At 38.6% G+C, this 18,963-nt stretch overlaps 1 long non-coding RNA gene across 1 annotated transcript; it reads left to right on the top strand.

The window, feature by feature from the left end:
* Nucleotides 1–3,477: 3,477 nt before the first annotated feature.
* LOC309627975 lies at nt 3,478–17,414 on the top strand. The gene is made up of 3 exons (XR_014244078.1): nt 3,478–10,434; nt 10,749–11,137; nt 11,450–17,414. It is a non-coding gene; the product is annotated as an uncharacterized lncRNA (long non-coding RNA).
* Nucleotides 17,415–18,963: the final 1,549 nt, after the last annotated feature.

The raw sequence follows: 18,963 nt of genomic DNA, 5'->3' as shown, positions 1-18,963 counted from the left end.
AACACTAATTCAAAAAGATACACGCACCCCAATGTTCATAGCAGCACTATTGAATGGATAGAGAAGATGTGGTACATATATACAACGGAGTACTACTCAGTCATAAAAAAGAAGGAAAATTTTCCAATTGCAATAGCGTGGATGAATTTGGAGGGTATTATGCGAAGTGAAATAAGTCAGACAGAGAAAGATAAATACTGTATGATATCACTTAAGTGTGAAATCTAAAAAATAAAACTAGTGAATACAACAAAAAAGAAACAGACTCACAGATACAGAAAACAAACTAGTGGTGACCAGTGGGGAGAGGGAAGGGGGAGGGGCAAGATAGGGATGTGGATAAAGAAGTACAAACTATTATGTATAAAATAAATAAGGATATATTCTATAACACAGAATACAGCCAATATTTTATAACTATAAATTGAGTATAACCTTTAAAAATTACGAATCACTGCATTATACACCTGTAACTTATATTGTTCATCAGCTATACCTCAATTTAAAAAAATCAAAAAAAGTGAAAACTAAGCATGGCTGATGTTCCCTGACCACCTTCTCTGTATTAGGCCCTATGCTACCACCTTCTCTGTATCAGGCCCTATGCTAAGCACAGACATGCATTCGCAGGAAAACCCTGTGAAGTAGGTACTATTTCTCTCCACACCCCCAAAGGCTTAAAGAGGTTAAGTAACTTACTGATGTCATTCCACTTATAAGTCACAAACCACATGACCACCATAATCACATTCCTCACCACTACACTGGCAAGTTGGTCTGGGGTCTGCATTGCCCCAAGCGGCTGCTACACCTGTTGGAAACGTAGAGTTCCCTTGTGTGGCCAGTCCAAGGAAGAGAAGGCACTAGAGAATCCAAGGTCTGACTTCCTTTTCTGTCTATAGAGACAAAACTATCCTCTATATGCAACTCAGGCCAGTAAAGAGGTCACACAATATTCCTGCTCCCGGCCTGCATGCCCAAGACTCACCTTTGAAATCAGTTAGCAGCAATTCTTTCAGCTACAGAATAACAGGCCCTTTTGTCATCTGTGGGTGCAACACCCGGGCCCATAGCACATTCTGAAACGTCCTGGCCACTAGATGGCACCGAAACTCAAATGTCACAAAACTATTTAGAATCCTTCTCCCGCCATATTTTAATTGAGATAACAACAACAACATAGTAGCAGCATTATTAAGCACTTACTCTGCCTCTACAAGCATTATCTCACCTAATTCTCAGAGCAACTCCATGGAGTCGATCCCTTACTAATTCCACATTACAAATGAAGAAACTGAGCTTTAGAGAGGCAACTATCTTGAACAAGGTCCCATGGCTAGAAAGAGGCAGAGCAGGGACTTTAATGTAAGCAACCGGACTTTCCACGGTTCTTACCACTGTTCTGCTTCCTCCCATGCTATCATTGTCCGGACACTCAGCTGCTGAGCACAGGTTCAATACGACCACAGGTTATTTTGAAACTCCTCTTGGGAAATCCTCTCTCAAGAGGGAGGAAGAAAAACCCCATTCAACCCACATAAGCACGTCAGGCACAAGCTAAGATTCAAACGAACTGGAGCTGTTTACTCAAGGGCACAACCTCAAAAGGGCATTATCCTTGTGGTGGGAAAAAAGGGATCCGGCCTGTGGTGCAATGAAGCAAAGTTGGCTGGATGCCGCTACAGGGTCTCACGTGTTAGAGGAGCCCTGGCAGATGGCCTGAAGGTGAGTCCTGGCTCTCCCTTTCCATCACGGGATCTAGAACAGGTCCTTAGCTACTCCAGCCTTCGTACTAAAAGGGGTAAATAATGCATGCGCTGTCTCCTTTGCTGGGGAAAAATAAAAATGCGTAAAAGTCTTCACTCTTGATGTAGTTTAGTGGTAAGTACAGTATCATTCTAAGCCTTCTCGACCCCTTTTCAGCTAAGCAACCTCTTTTTTGACCTTCCTGAAGCCAGTCTTCTCTTTTCACAACCCAAGTCTGTTTCCAGAAAAGTATTCTTAAAGAATAGGTCTTACCAGATCTGCTCCTCCCACACCCAGCCAGTGATTCTCTCCCCAATTTCAAACACAGTGACCCAGGCCTTCCACTGCCCACTTCCAATCGGCCTCTCCTTCCTCACCTCTCCCACCTTAGGCCCCTCCTTTACTTTATGCATCAGACAGACTAGATTCTGTGCGATGCTCAGACATGCTCCTGATTTCCCGACCTCTGTGTCTCAGCTGTTCCCTCCACCTGTCTGTGGTTGGCCTTCGATTAGAGCTCGTGATCTTCCTTTAAGGAATGACTCCCCTGGCACTGCATTGGCCAAGAGGTGGACACGTGATCCAAGTCATATCTATCAGGCCCTCTTACCTTGAAATTTGTACCTTGAGAGGAGTGACCCAACCCTATAGTGTTGGAGTTGACCCATCCTACAGACCACACTCTGAAAAAAAATCGGCCACCAGTCTCCATACATCAATCCACAATGCCTGTTCCCTTAGAGGTTCAGTTTTTATTTTAATTCAGGAGCTACTCCCACAATCCCCAATAGATTCCCCTCTTTTCCTTCCCCCCTTCCCCTTTCAATTAGCCATAGTCCATCTCTGCTGCTTGCAGCCACCAAACAGTCCTTCAAGATTCTGTTCAAATGGCAACTCCTTCATGAAGCCTCATCTCAAGCACATTATAGCAGTCACTTGTATACATTTTTATTTCCCCTCTAGATGATTTACTCAGATTCAAGAACTGGGGCTTGTTCATCTTTGTATCCCCAACAGCCCCCAAGTATAGTGCCCAGCACTTTGTCCTTTCTTGATAAACAGTATTTGTAGACTTGGCTAGCAAGCCATTTAAGGAGCAGAATTTAAAGCAATGGATAGGATTTGGTGGAATTTTAATTCTGTATTCCGTAGTGTTCAAACATGTTGTTAGGTAATTGAATTTGTTTTAATATAGGAATCATCTATCCGAATTCTACAACCATTACCACATTTTCCAGAATGCCTAGGGGCTACAGTGAATTTGAAAGTGTTGCTCAGACCCAGAGATTTCTGGCTCTTTCGTCCTGTTTCTCTCCCTGCTGAAATGTCAGGCCTCTGGCAGCTGCCACCATCAGATCCCAAACAAGCATGTGAATAACAATGGGAAGTGTGACAATTCCCTAGGTGTTTTGTTTTTTTTTTAAACCTTCACAGGAAGAGCTTGACTATGAAGAAATCTATGTTTAGACTGTTGTCTTTTGTATCTAGTTTAGTAAACCGCATTTCAAGGCCCCTAGGATGCAAGTTATACTCATTATATGCAAAAACAATTTCCCCTTCAACATGATTTTCACGTCAGAATGATAAAGGGAAACCAAAAAGTAAGAACCATTGTAGTACGAAACGGACCCACAGTTAATATGAGCACAATTAAACTGTTTGTTGAAGTGTGTGTGTGTGTGTGTGTGTGTGTGTGTGTGTGTGTGTATATATATATAATATATATATATACTATTTTTATATATAAATACTATAAAGCCAAGCATGGTTTTTGCTATCACTATCATGAAATGGTGTTTCTTCTCTCTTTCCAGATTTGAGACCATTTTGAAGCAAAGGAAGAGGGAGGGAGGAAAGAAGTTGACAACAAGGTTTCTGAGCCAACTGCTCCTTCCCCTCCCCACCAAGAAGTCAGCTATGTGGGAGAAGTCCTGATGGCAGCAGCCAACTAGCAGAAGTGTAGGAAAAGTTTTAGATCTACTGTAAATATTAGACCACCCCTGCCCTAAGTTATGTCTTATCTGCTTTCAATAATTACACTGAACATCCATCACAACAAGAATGAAAAATCATCACAAAAAACTATTTCCCAACATACCCATATCTCAAAGGTTGTCCCGTAACACAGAAAAGAATAAGGTTGAACCTGACCTAAGGTCAGTAAAATCCAAGGACATTATCTACACAAAAGCAAAATGTACAGTCTGGGAAGATGGAGTAGAGATACTTTTCCCTACTCCTCCCATTAACTATATCTAAAAACCCAGACATTATATATAAAACAAATATTAAAAGACTCTGAAAGGTGAAGAGAAGAAGGCAGATTGAGAGGAAGGAAGGAAATAATAAAGATAAGAGTAGAAGTCAATGAAATTAAAAATGGAAAATACAGTAGAGAAAAACAACAAAACAGAGAGCTAATGCTTTGAAAAGATCAGTAAAATTGACAAACCTCTAGAAAACTAACAAAGAAAAAAGACAGAAGACAAAAAATGCCAATATAAGTATCAGAAATGATAAAGGGATATCACTACAAACTTTGCAGACATTGAAAGGAGAATAAGGGAAGACTACAAAAAACCCTACACACGTTTAATCATCTAGACAAAATAGACCAACTCCTTGAAAAACACAAACTACCACAATTCATACAACATGAAAGAGATAATTGGAATAGTATCCATATAACTATTAAGGAAACTGAGTTCACAATTTAAAAACTCCCAACAAAGAAATCTCCAGGTCCAGATGGTTTCACTGGTAGAGAATTCTATCAAACATTTAAAGAGTAATTAATACCAATTCTATAAAACCTCTTCCTAGGAAATAGAAAAGAAGGAAATTCCTCCCAATTCATTTTATAAAGCTAGCATTACTCTGATATCAAAATGAGAAAAAGACAGTACAATAAAAGAAAACTACAGACCACTATCCTTCATGAATAAAAGCAAACATCATTAACAAAATATTAGCAAATAGAATTCAACAATATATACGAAGAATTATACATCATGTCCAAGTGGGGTTTATTCCAGGGATGAAAGCCAGTTCAATACTTGAAAATTCATCAATGTAATCTACCATATTAACAGGCTAAGGAAGAAAAATCACATGATCATATCAATCAATACAAAAAAGCATTTGACAAAATTCAATACATGTTAAACACTCTCAGAAAAATAATAGAGAGGAAATTCCTCAGCCTGATAAAAAGCATCTATCAAAACTTGCAACTAACATTATACTTAATAGAAAGACAATGCTTTTCCTCTAAGATCAGGAACAAGGTAGGATGTCCACTCTTAGCACTCTTATTCAGCATAGTGTTGGAAGTTCTAGCCAGTGCAGTAAGGCATGAAAAGGAAATAAAGGACATACACACCATAAAGGAAGAAATAAAACTGTCCCTATTTTCATATGACATAATTGTCAACATCGAAAAATCCCAAGAAGTTTACAAAAAAATCCCAGACCTAATAAGTGAGTTCAGCAAGGTCACAGAATACAAGATAAGCAAACTAAACTCAATCATACTTCTATATACTAGCAATAAACACACTAAAATGTTAAAAATATAGTTCCATGTACAATCACTCAAATAAAATGAAATGCTTAGGTATAAATATAACAAAACATGTACAAAACTTCCATCATGAAAACTACACAACACTGATGAAAGAAATTAAAGATCTAAATAGACAGAAAGACATACCATGCTCATGGATTGGGAAACCACTATAGTCAAGATGTCAATTTTTTCCAAATTGATATACTGGCTTAACGAAATTCCTAGCAAAATCCCAGCAAGATTGTTTTGTAAATACAGATTATTTTAAAATCTATATGGAAAGGCAAAGGAACTAGAATAGTTAAAACAATTTTTAAAAAGAAGGATAAAGTGGGAGTTTTAGTCTACCCAATTTCAAGACATGATATAGCTATAGTAATAAAGACTGTGAGGTATTGTCACAGGGACAGACATATAGATCAATGTAACAGAACAGAGAACTCAGAAATAGATCCACATGAATACGCCCAACTGGTTTTTAACAAAGCTGCAAAAAGTTCAGTGGAGGAAAGATAGCCTTTTCAAGATGCTGGATAAATTGCACATACCAAGGGAAGGGAAGGGGAGGGAAAGAGAAAAAAAAAAAAAAATCTTAACCTAAGTCTCATACCTGATATCAAAAAACAACTCAAAATGGATCATAGACTTAAATGTAAAACATAAAACTTCGGAGAAAAGGGAGGAATCTGATACACAAAAAGTTGACCCAGAAAATTAACTACTACCTTGGCATAATGCACCAATATAGCTGCTGAAACTCAGCCATCATGCCTCATTCTAAGAAGCAGGAAGGAGGAAATGGGCAAGGACAAAGGGAGTGTGACAGTTTCTATTTCTCTTAAGGAATTTTCCTGGCAATCCTAATCAATATCTTCTGCTTACATCTCAGGTGGAAACTGTACTATTTTAGTTGGGAAAACCAGCAGTCTGCCAAAGTAACTAGTTCTAGATAATCTAGGCCCCAGAGTGACTCTTTATATTTATCCTGCTTGGGGTCCATAGCACTTCTGTATCAGTGGCTTGACATCTTCCATCAGTTTCAGGGAACTCTGATCATTACTTAAATACTGAGTTTGCTCTATTCTCTCTTTCCTCTCCTGACAGTCCAACCATACACGTGTTACCTCTTTACATTACGTCCCTGTCTCTCTTACATTCAATTTTGTATGTTCTTCTCTTGATTCCTCAGTCCAGATATTTTCTTCTGATCTATCTTTTTTGGTTTTGTTTGTTTGCTTTGCTCTAATGTGCTTTTTAATCCTATCTATTGAATTCTTAATTTCAATTATTGAAATTTTCAGTTGTAAAAGTACTGTTTAGCTTTATTTCATGCTTTCCAGTTCTCTATGGAAATTTTCCACCTTGTCATCTTATCTCTTGAACATATCATTTTAAACCCTTTATCTGCTACCTCAAATATCAGGATATTTTGTTGGCCTACATTTATTGTCTGGAGTTTTTTCCTCTTGATTTTTGATCATTTTGTTTTGTTTGCTAGCATGCCTGGTAAATTGCCAGACATTGGGGATAAAAACCTATGGAGATAATTTGAGGCTCTGTGTGATATTACAGTCCTCCAGAGATGATTTACTTTTGCTTCTGGCAGGTATTCAGAGTAAGAACAGATCACCTTAATCCAACTGAGCTGGTGTGATAAAGGATTTTGTTTTTTGTGAAGGTTGTCTATTTCTACTTCATCCTTACTCCTAGGATGCAATCTTTTGGGGATTCCAAACGAAAACCTGGAATATTTTGTTTCAAGAGTCCCACCTTCTTGGTAGGCCCTAGATTCCAATATTGTTTCTCCAGCTATAACACTGGTAGAAACTCAGCCTCTTAGCCACCATTTTCTGTTCAGCTTTTTCATGTTTCATCTTCCATTTATGAATTACCCAATGCCTTAAGAGAGAAACTGGCAACAAAAGTTGGGTTCATTATTGTGTTTCTCTTCTTTCCAGTATCTTGGTCCCTCAACCTCTGTCTTGGTAACTCTCAGATGTCTTCAAATATTTATTTTTTTTAAATTTTATCCATCATTTCTAATTGTTGTCAGCTGAATAATTAATCAGTTTACCAGAAGCATCCTGATTGATGAATTTTGAATAATTGCCCTAGAATGAATCATAATCTCTCATAACCTACATTTGTCAAATTGACCCACTGATTGCCAAATCTCCACCTCACTTTGTGCTAAACAGCCTTTCCCTCATGCTGCAAGGTGTTTTACAACATTGTGACATTTTTTGAGTTAACAGAGAACAAGAGGTATTACATATATGCTAAGTTGGTATGGTACATTAACTCATCTGAATTAATTTTCGAATAGGTCATTTTATCCTAAGTCTGAACTTTCATTTTACTTTGAGTCTGAGAACCCCACTTTGTTCTAGAAACAGAGATGCATATACTTTAGCAATGTGTGAAATATAAAACATTTTGTTACTTCTAAAATAGCACTCAGATTACTTCATTTATCTAGTCCTTCTCACATGCAAGGCATTGTGCTTTTTGGGTTGTGAGAAAAGATTACAGACCACAGAACTTTAGATCTGAAAGAAATTCAGAGATCGTCTAATTAGACTCATTCATTTTGCAGAAGACTTATTTGTCCCAAAACAAGATCTCTGGCTTTTTAACTCCTGTTCAATGCTCTTTTCATGATGAAGTACATTTGTTGGTTCGAAAAAAAAAGATTCCTCTCTATCTCTCTCCCCTTATCCACTATGGACTCAAACTTTTAAAAAGACTTTACTAAATAAAATATAATTCTGAAATGATGACTCATGTAATCCTAATATAAGAAAAGCATATTTTTTCTATCAGGCTTTTAAAAGTTATGAACATAGCTCAAAAAAAAAAGACCCATTACTGAGGAAATAAGCAGTATAAGAAATTGTCTCTTCCTCATGGATGGATCTAGAGACTGTCACACAGTGTGAAATAAGTCAGAAAGAGAAAAACAAATATCGTATATTAATGCATACATGTGCAATCTGAAAAACTTGGTATAGACGATCTTACTTACAAAGAAGAAATAGAGACACAGATGTAGAGAACAAACATATGGATACCAAGGGGAAAAGGGGGGGTGGGATGAATTGGGAGATTGGGATTGACATATATACACTATTGACACTATGTATAAAATAGATAACTAATGAGAACCTACTGTATAGCACAGGGAGCTCTACTCAACGCTCTATGGTGACTTAAATGAGAAGGAAATCCAAAAAGGAGGGGATATATATTTACGTATAGCTGATTCACTTTGCTGTACAGTATAAACTAACACAATATTGTAAAGCAACTATACTCCAATAAAAAAAAAAAAAAGAAATTGTCCCTTCCTGCCAGAAGTTTACAACCTCTATGTAGAAAGATATATAAATGAAGGATCATACTCTAAGGCAGTATACATTTACTTTAGATATGTGATATGTGATACACACATAAATCACATTAGTTATGTAACACAATCGTGTATGTGATATATATGATTAAGGTGGTCATGTTATGTCTGTCTCCCCTGATAGATTAGGAGCCCCTTAAGGGTAGGAATGCTGGCTTTTCACTGTCAGCCTCAGCTGGAGGTCTGCAACACAGCAAACTGTTAAATAAATGAGATCTTTTAAATCTATACAACTGGTCACAGGAGGATAGAAAATTCTGAACTGAAATCACTGAGTGAAAACATCATGAAGATGTAGGTTGAGGTAGACTTCTGTTAACATTTGAGCCAAAGTGGATAGAATTTAGGTAGCCTGCTATCTGGGGTAGGATGCTGTATTTATTAGTCTCTAATTGCGGCTGAAACCAAGGACCACAAACCTAGCGGATTAAAACAACACAAATTTATTACAGTTCTGAGGTCAGAAGTCTGAAATGAGCCTTCCAGGGCTAAAATCATTATTTTGGCAGAGTGCTGTTCTTTCTAGAGGCTCCAGGAAAGAATGTTTCCTTGCCTTTTCCATCTTCTAAAGTTCACCTGAATTCCTTGGTTTGTGGTCCCTTCCTTCCTTCATCTTCAAAGTACATCCCTTGAACCTCTGCTTCTTTCATCACTTCTCCTTTTTCTGCCTTTGATCCTCTTGCTTCCCTCTTATAAGGACCATTGTGATGACACTGGGTACAGATGGATAATCCAGGATCATCTCCCCATCTTAAGAGCCTTAACTTCACCACAGCTGCAATGTCCCTTTTTTCATGTAAGTTAACATATTCACAGGTTCTGGGGATTGGGATGTGGACATATTCGGAGGTCCATTATTCTACCAACCACGGATGTTTCAGCAAAGGTCTAATGCAGTGGCCTTGAATCAGCGGCATCAGCATCACCTGGTAATTTGTTAGAAATGCAAATTCTCAGCCCTCATCCCAGACCTACTGAATCAGAAACTCTGGTGAGGCCCAGCAATCTGGCTGGAGCAAGCCGTCCAGGTGATTCTGATGCACACTAAACCACTCTGAGAGACACTGCCAGAGCGTCTGGGGAAAGGCAAAGCAGGTGCAGAGGTCTTGTGAGTAGACAGACTTCACGGGGACAGAGGATTCCGAGAGCATAAGAGCATGGATGGACTCAGCATGGAGAACCTGGAATCTCAGGCAAAGGGTCACATACAGGTAAATTTCTGTCTCCAAATATGAATTTGGTGGCCCTCCTACACATTTCACAAAAAAGAAATAATGTACCTAACTGAAAACCCTCATTCATTTCATGAGGCATAAAATTAATCTGTTCCAATTCATAAATTTAACAGACTGACCTAGAAAAATAATTTTTTTTACTTTTAAAAAGGTAAATCAAGGGACTTCCCTGGCGGTCCAGTGGTTAGGATTCCGCACTTCCACTGCAGGGGGGGGGGGGGGGGTGCGGGTTCAATCCCTGGTCAGGGAACTAAGATCCCACATGCAGCACGGCCAAAAAAATGTGTTTTAATTAAAAATAAAATAAAATAAAATGTAAATCAAAACTTTACTCTAAGAATTTCCAGATTAAAGACATAATTTCTTACATATCCAAAATGAATAAAATACAGAAATATTCAAAGGATTAGTTAATAATATCTTCATTCCAGAACGTCTTCCTCAAATTAGCTGTAATTCATCAGCAATTTTACCATGTTCATTTTTTTTTTTTTTTTAAGAGAGGCTTTTTTATTTATTTATTATTTATTTTTGGCTGTGTTGGGTCTTCGTTTCTGTGCGAGGGCTTTCTCCAGTTGCGGCAAGCGGGGGCCACTCTTCATTGCAGTGCGCAGGCCTCTCACTGTCGCGGCCTCTCCTTGCGGAGCACAGGCTCCAGACGCGCAGGCTCAGTAGTTGTGGCTCACGGGCCCAGCTGCTCCGCGGCATGTGGGATCTTCCCAGACCAGGGCTCGAACCCGTGTCCCCTGCATTGGCAGGCAGGTTCTCAACCACTGCGCCACCAGGGAAGCCCCATTTTTTCCTCTAACAGCAGAGTGAGGAATTCTTAACAACAGTGTTATCTCTAGAAGGCTGGGCCCTCCGAAGAATCCGCAGGTGACTTCCCAGGAGGGGTGATTAAGAGCAGAGGACAATCGCCTTTCCAAAGGCAGAGAACCGGGGCCATTTCGAATTGTGCTCTCCCAGAGGCAAACAGGAAACAGGAAGCTCTCTGTCAGCCATTCTTACCCTGCCCCAGAGCAGGAAAAGCGGTGGCAGGAACCACATCAGTTACTTTGACCCAGCCCAGGAAACAAGATGGCTTATTCATCCGCAGACCTGGTCTGCTAGGTAGAGCGCAGACAGCACCTGCAATCCACTGCAACTCTCCCGGACAGCCAGATAACACCCACTCAGTTTGTTTGTTTGTTTGTTTTTAATAAATTTATTTATTTATTTTTGGCTGCGTTGGGTCTTCGTTTCTGTGCGAGGGCTTTCTCTAGTCGCGGCAAGCGGGGGCCACTCTTCATCGCGGTGCGCGGGCCTCTCACTATCGCGGCCTCTCTTGTTGCGGAGCACAGGCTCCAGACGCGCAGGCTCAGCAATTGTGGCTCACGGGCCTAGTTGCTCCGCGGCATGTGGGATCTTCCCAGACCAGGGCTCGAACCCGTGTCCCCTGCGTTGACAGGAGGATTCTCAACCACTGCGCCACCAGGGAAGCCCCCCACTCAGTTTTAATACTGAAATGAAAAGGAAATGTATACTCAAAACACATTTATTAGGCTTTAAACAAAAGGGAAGAGAGTTTTGTCAACTGGCAGTAAACAAGCAGAAGATAAGCTATACACCTTCCATCTGCAGAAGTCTTTTGCTGGGCCCCAAACTCCTCTGGGTGAACACCACCCTAAATCAACATAGCTCTCAACTATAAGAACTCAAAATGAGCAGAAACAGTAAGATGAGTTACAATGCCTCCTAGCAAATGTAACAATAATGAGAGAAGCTATCCATGCTTCCACAAATATAGTGCTGTACCTAGCCTTCTGGACTTGGTATAGTAGTGCACCCACAGCTTAAAAAAGTAGTGTTAGCATTTCTTCACAAGATTTAACAATACTCCAGAATAAACCTCAGTTCAGAAATAGAAGAGAGTTAAGTGTTGAATGTGCCAAAATATACCGATATATAAGTATCATCATGATTAAACATTTTCAAACGAAAAGGATCTACAGAAGATCTACATCACACAGGCATAGTATAAGTGATCCATGCTTTGAGATCTATTTGTAGAAGAAAAAGGGAGCAAAGTTCAAGTCATATAGCAGGTGCTGTTAATTAAGTCAAATGCTGGTTCTGACTGGGGCCAAGTCAAACCAACTGTTCATATGATTTAAGATATTTCCAAATGTGTTTTTTCTCCAACCTTCTCCATTAGCAATGGCATCAGCAACCGAGGCACCCAAAGGAGAACACATTGAGCCAGTCTTGTCTTTACCCTCTCCTTTACCATCTCCCCCATGCTCTTCATGCACACACGCAGTTTTAGTCACTTGAGACCCTATCTCATACTTCCTCTGAAATGCCCTCACCTCTGCCTCCCTCCATTCCCAGTGCCCTACTTTTGGCCCCAATCACCTTTTCTCTCTGGACTACGAACGCTGCCTCTTGACTCACGTCCGAATCCTTGAAACCTTGACCAGAAGGGGCAAACACCCTCAACACAACAGGCCAAATGTCCCTCACGTGTGCATCTCATTCTCCCAGGAAAAATCAATGGTTCCCTCATCAATGTTTCCATACCACTCTCTTTTGGTTTTAACATAATCATTGTATAAAATTATTTTATTGAGATTTAACTTACATACAGCAAAGGGCACAAATCTTAAGGGTACTGCTTGATTAATTTTTACATATGTGTACAACCTGTAGCCACCACCCAGATCAAGATATCAAACATTCCAGCAGCTCCTCAAAGTTCTCTTGTACCCCCTCCCAGTCAATACTTTGCCACCCAAAGGTAACCACTATTCTAATATCTGTCACACTAGATTAATCTGCCTGTCTATAAGTGGTATATAAATGGAATCACACAGTAAGCACTCTTCTATGTGGTATTCTATTTTATGAACATACCACATTTTATTTATCCATTCTGTGAATGGATATTTGGGGTGCTTCAATTTGGGGGCTGTTATAATTAAAGCTGTCATGAAAATTATTGTACATATCTTTTTTGTGGACTTATGCACTACTTCTGTTGGGTATATACTCAGAAGTAGAATTGCTAGGTCATAGCAATATATCTATATATATCTATATATATCTATATATATATATATGTGTGTGTGTGTGTGTGTGTGTTTTACTTGAGCATGCACTGGTAAACAGTTTTCCAAAGTGTTTGTACTTAAAACTTTCTACATCTCTGAATTATTCCAATAGTCACACTACCTTATGGTTAGTTCTTTATGTGTCTATTCTCCAGTTACCTTGGGCTCCTTGAACATAGGCTCCAACATGTTCAATATATAGCTTATAGTTATAATTAAATATTTATATTACATACAATAAAAAATTAAATGCATTCATACAGCATGGTGGGGGAGGAGGGCTTAGGAATCTTATGTTTACCTCCCTTCTGGACCCAGCGCAGGAGTGACACATGCCTATCCTAGCGCTGTCAACACCTCAGTCACCCAAAGCAAGGTGGAATATTCAAATCAGTTCCCAACATCCCCCAGTCCCCACAGAGTTGCCCAAAAGCCCACTTGCATCTATCTGCCTGGTATTACTGGGTTTTAAACATGCTGATATGTATTTTGTCCATGATTATACTGCTGGAAAATTTAATAGGCTAGAAAACCTCCAGTGTTCAACTCTCTTTTTCCCTGTAACTTTGTGCAGATTCATTCTGAAATATGCTAAGGAAATCGTACTCATTAACTATCCATCCTGCTTTTAAGGTGGAATTAATTAGTGCTGAAGTCCTCCACCTCAACCCAGAGATAGAAAAGGCCTCCCAGAGAAACACCCCCAAAAGGTGCACATCCCTTGATCTGTTTGCGCAGATGGCAGGTATTAGTTACACAAACACATGGAGAGAAGATAGGATTACGGTAGGAAGTCCTCCAGCTCTCCCTGAAAGTGAATTTCTTGTCCTTCCTGTTTTTGCTTCTGAGTCTCAAATTTTTCACTGCTCTTATATCTCTGTGAGTGTCATGGCAGGAACCACTTTCTACTCCTTCTCACAGGGACTATTTTCTGCATTTTGATGTCACTTTTAACAAAACATTGGTTCCAGACAGTTTCAGCAACCACATCCAAAAGAAGCCCTCTGCAAACCTGAAACTGTAACCCTCCCCGAGCTAGAAGTAAAACAAAACTCCTAAAGATAAAGCTTCATAAAACTATGCAAAATGGAAGATATATGTTGCTATTATTTTCCTTCACCTCAAGAAGTAAAATTAAAATGTTCTTTTGACTTTAAATAAGGATTTTCTCTTTTTTAAGCATTATTTAAACGCTATTTATTTATTTATTTAGGCTGTGCCAGGTCTTAGTTGCAGCATGCGGGCTTCTTAGTTACGGCATGCACGCAGGATCTAGTTCTCCCACCAGGGATGGAACCCGGGCCCCCTGCATCGGGAGCGAGGAGTCTTACCCAATGGATGACCAGGGAAGTTCCAGGGTTTTTTTTTAATTGAGAGAAACTCGGTGTGTCTGAGTTAGTCGCTTATTGCTATCCTATTCAATAGGCGAGGTTTCATGGGAAAAATTCTGATCTGGCAGCAGGCAGACATTCTGTGCAATAGAGGCACCTCATTCGTCTATCTTAAGAGATGCTTCTAAAATGAGTCCAACAAATAAGTATTTCTGAACACCCTGAGGCTTTTCACCAGGCTTCACCTCTCACTGCCCCCTTTCAAAATCACAGTAAAATGACAGCTACTAGAATTCACTGAAACCTGGCAAACACTGTTATTTACCCTGGGCCAGGGGTCAAGTTACCATGGGCAGAGCAGGATGCACAGTGTAATAATCTGGCTACTTCTTTAGGAAAACCTCAGGCAGTTTAAATAAAGTTATTTGTCCTGTGACATTTTTGTAGGTTTTACAAATGTCCCACCCACTTCCCCTTGACAAGTCGTTATGCCACTTACCCCTCAGGACTCCCAATAGAGATGGCATATAATCTCCAACTTCTTTTACAACGCCTTTTTATTTAAATATCAAAACATAGTGGCAAAGGAAATACAGATATTAAGGTGCTTTAATTATCATTTAAAACAAGATATGTAATTCACAATTGTCTGAATGTTTCCTACAAATTCCAACCCAAGGAACCTTCCCCTCTTTAACCTCTTTTACCTTAGATATCACTTCCTTCACCTCTTACTTTTGCACCTACCTCTATCTTTTCCTCTCCCTCCTTCCCAACATACACACACACACACACACACACACACGCACGCACGCGTGCACACACGCACACACACACGCGCGCACACACACACACGCTTTCCTGCTTTGGAATGCTTGTCCCCACATTGCCAGGACACCACATCTAACTGATGTTGATCTGAACAACCTCAGGATATATAACTATTCAACCCAACATGTTGGTCTCTTGTGAGTACCACCCTGTACCAAGCAAGTACCCCCTTTACATATCCCTTCTAGGTCCAAGATACAAGGAGACAGCAGAGTTCACACTGTCATCCAATGACTCAGCCATGGAATAATTACAATTCTACCAGGCACCATATTTTTAAAAATAAATTTGACATAGAAATGTTAAAAACAATAGCAGCATTAAGTCTAGTAATGATGATTATAATAAATTACACATAATCCTACACCACTAATACAAATTTTACTTTGCATATTTAACTTTACAAAATTGAATATACTGCATGTGCACGTTAATTTTACATTCGTCTTTTTCCACTTAACATTATGCTAAACATTTTCGTATGTTTCCACAGTCTTCACATTTCATTTTTATAATGGTTGCGCAGTATTTTTACCTAAAATTCACCTAATTTTGTCACCAGTAATGTCAACCGGATACCTTATCTATTCTAAGACTATACCGCTAAGTTGCTTAACTTGATATACGATAAAAATAAATATATCAAAATATTAATAAATTGTCGCTCTAGGGGATGGGACACTGGGTAATTTTTCTTCTTTCTGCTTTTGTAGTTCCTAAATTTTCTATAATGAACATGTATCTTTTTATTTTAAGACTTTATTTAATAATAATAACTACCACTTACCAAGTGTTTACTATATAGCAGGCACTCTTCTAAATCCTTTATACAATATTCCACCTTCCAACATTTAATCCTTATAACTACCCTAAAAAATAAATACTATTACTATCCTCATTTTATAGATGAGGAAACTGAGGCACAGAGCAATTAAGCAAGTTACACAAAGTTGCAGAGCCAATAAGTAGAGCAGCGAGGACTTTAACTCAGGCAGTGCAACTCAGGGTCTATGCTCTTGACATATATGCTATACTTAAAAAAAAAAAAAAATAGAGTGTGCTTTCTAAATATATTTAAGGTGTAACCATTTTAAAGTAGTCCACTGGCTGGCTTCATGTTGCAATGGGACTTCGTTATGCTTTTGGTATTTTGAGATTGCTACACGCCCAGTGTAGCACCATCTGTTATCACCACCACCACCACCACCATCATCATCGTCATCATCATCACTATCAATCGTAATACCACCATCACTTAAAACCCTTTATTGGGCTTCCCTGGTTGCGCAGTGGTTAAGAATCTGCCTGCCAATGCAGGGGACACGGGTTCAAGCCCTGGTCCAGGAAGATCCCACATGCCACGGAGCAACTAAGCCCGTGCGCCACAACTACTGAGCCTGTGCTCTAGAGCCCACAAGCCACAACTACTGAACCCACGTGCCACAGCTACTGAAGCCTCTGCGCCTAGAGCCTGTGCTCCACAACAAGAGAAGCCACCGCAATGAGAAGCCTGTGCACCTCAACAAAGAGTAGCCCCTGCTCGCTGCAACTAGAGAAAGCCCGTGCACAGCAACAAAGACCCAACACAGCCAAAAATAAATAAATTAAATAAATAAATTAAAAAAAAAAACCCTTTATTAAGGTTTTAGCATGTGCAGAACACTGTACCAGGCACTTGGGGAAATACAAAGTATGTAAAATACATGTTCTTTACTCTTGAGAATACCAGAGCTAGTCTGAGAACAGCTTCAAAATGAAAAGACAGTAAGTAAGTATCCATGAAATATGAACTGAAAATTTACATAAATATCTGGAAATTATAGGCAAAAAATAAAAACTTCTTCTACCTAAAATACAAAAATAATTGAAGATAATGCAAAATGAAGGGCTTTTATTTATTTAGGATAATAGCTTCAGATCTCCTTTCCATCTTACATATATAAAGTTTTACAAAGGAAAAAAAATGAAGATCAAAGTAAGCTGCCTAAAAATATACAAATCAATTTTCACTGCAAAGTAAAGGAGGTGTTACAGTGGAGGATTACTGGACTGAATGTCAATATTATGACATAGTATGAGTGTGTTTCGTGTTTGGTAATTGCAATCATTGTTGCTTTTGTTGTGGTCATCCATTTACAATGCTTGGTGTCAGTTTATTTATCTCTTGTAAAAATAAAATACAGTGTGTGTGTGTGAAAAAAAAAAGTAAGCTGCCTATACTGTACCATTCTTTATGATATTTTCAGCCTGGATCACAATATTCCCTAGTTCTATGTCAAAAATAACTATTTTCATATGTAATATGTAATTGTGTACAACAAGCTTAATGAAATAAGATTCTGACCCTTTATCTTCCAAAACATTCTAAATACCATTAGCAAAAGGAAGTTTCTAGTTCTAATAAGTAGGTTGCAAGTCTAAAATTAAGTAATGGCTCTGCCAGTTTATTCAAATGAATGTGCTTGGCTCATATAACCTATCTTGCATTTTTGAAACCCACCTGATTTATTTGATATAATACGCTAAAAGTATACATATATTTTGAAGAATAAAAAGCTTCTACTTTGTACTAATTAATATTTTTAAAGATTTTATATATGTACATTTACCTTCAAAATAAATACTAAAGACAAACTAATTAAAATGAGGCTTAAGCTGCATGGCACAGGGAGATCAGCTAGGTGTTTTGCGACCACCTATAGGGGTGGGATAAGGAGAGTGGGAGGGAGATGCAAGAGAGAGGGGATACGGGGATACACATATGCATGTGGCTGATTCACTTTGTTATACAGCAGAAACTAACACAACACCGTAAAGCAATTATACTCCAATAAAGATGTTAAAAAATTAATTAATTAATTAATTAATTTAAATGAGGCTTAGAAGATGGCCTTAGGAAACTATTTTAGCAGATAATAAAAATAATTTGTCTGTAGTATATAAATTGTATATAAAATGTTTTTCTGAAACACTTGAAGGTGCTTAATTATGATTTGTACTCTCAAGCACTTTAAATATCTTCATGGCATCTTGTTTAGACTATTAAATTATTTGGCAATCCTTTTTTTCATAGATACAAAAGTAAACTTCCATGAATTTGGAACCCATGGTGTCCAATTAATGAGAATGTCTTCAGATTAGAGTAAAATCCCAATCATGTTAGACTTCTGCATCATTTCTCAACTCTGACTTTGTAGATATCCTTCACCCTGGTTCTAGTGAAACCTCCTTAAGTGGAGCAGATTTATTTTACTTTTATATCAGCTGAGTATTCCTTTTGATTTTTCCTGATAATTTGTTTTTTGCTGTGACTTTAATCTTCACCAATCCATACAGCCAGCTTCTCATTTATTCCATTTATAAATCCCAACAAAATAATATCTTTCAGGTTTTATACATATTAAAATTTAGTGGTGCCCTTAATTTAACAAGTTTCCTTTCTGTGAAAAACTGGAAGTTTTTCAAGAAATATCCAACCTCACATACTCACTTATTTTTTTAATAATTTTTAAACTTCAAAGGCTGGGGAATATGATTTCTCATATGGGAATAAAGCTAAAAAAGAAAAAGAAAAAAGTCCTGGGTTCACAATTACCCCTTAGATAAAGTCTTAGTATTTCACTTAGTATTCAAAGTCCATAACTTGGCCTCTGATCTGCCTTCCTAGTCTTACCTTCCACTCCATCTCAAAACTATTCTCTTTGATACTTAAGTTCAAGCTATTATTCCAGGGTCCTCAACTGTAAAATGGGTT

The sequence above is a fragment of the Balaenoptera borealis genome (genome assembly GCF_965194805.1).
Source record: "Balaenoptera borealis genome assembly, chromosome: 4".
Lineage (NCBI taxonomy): Eukaryota > Metazoa > Chordata > Mammalia > Artiodactyla > Balaenopteridae > Balaenoptera > Balaenoptera borealis.
Note: the sequence above shows the minus strand (reverse complement) of the source record. Positions and strands in the feature narration are given on the sequence as shown.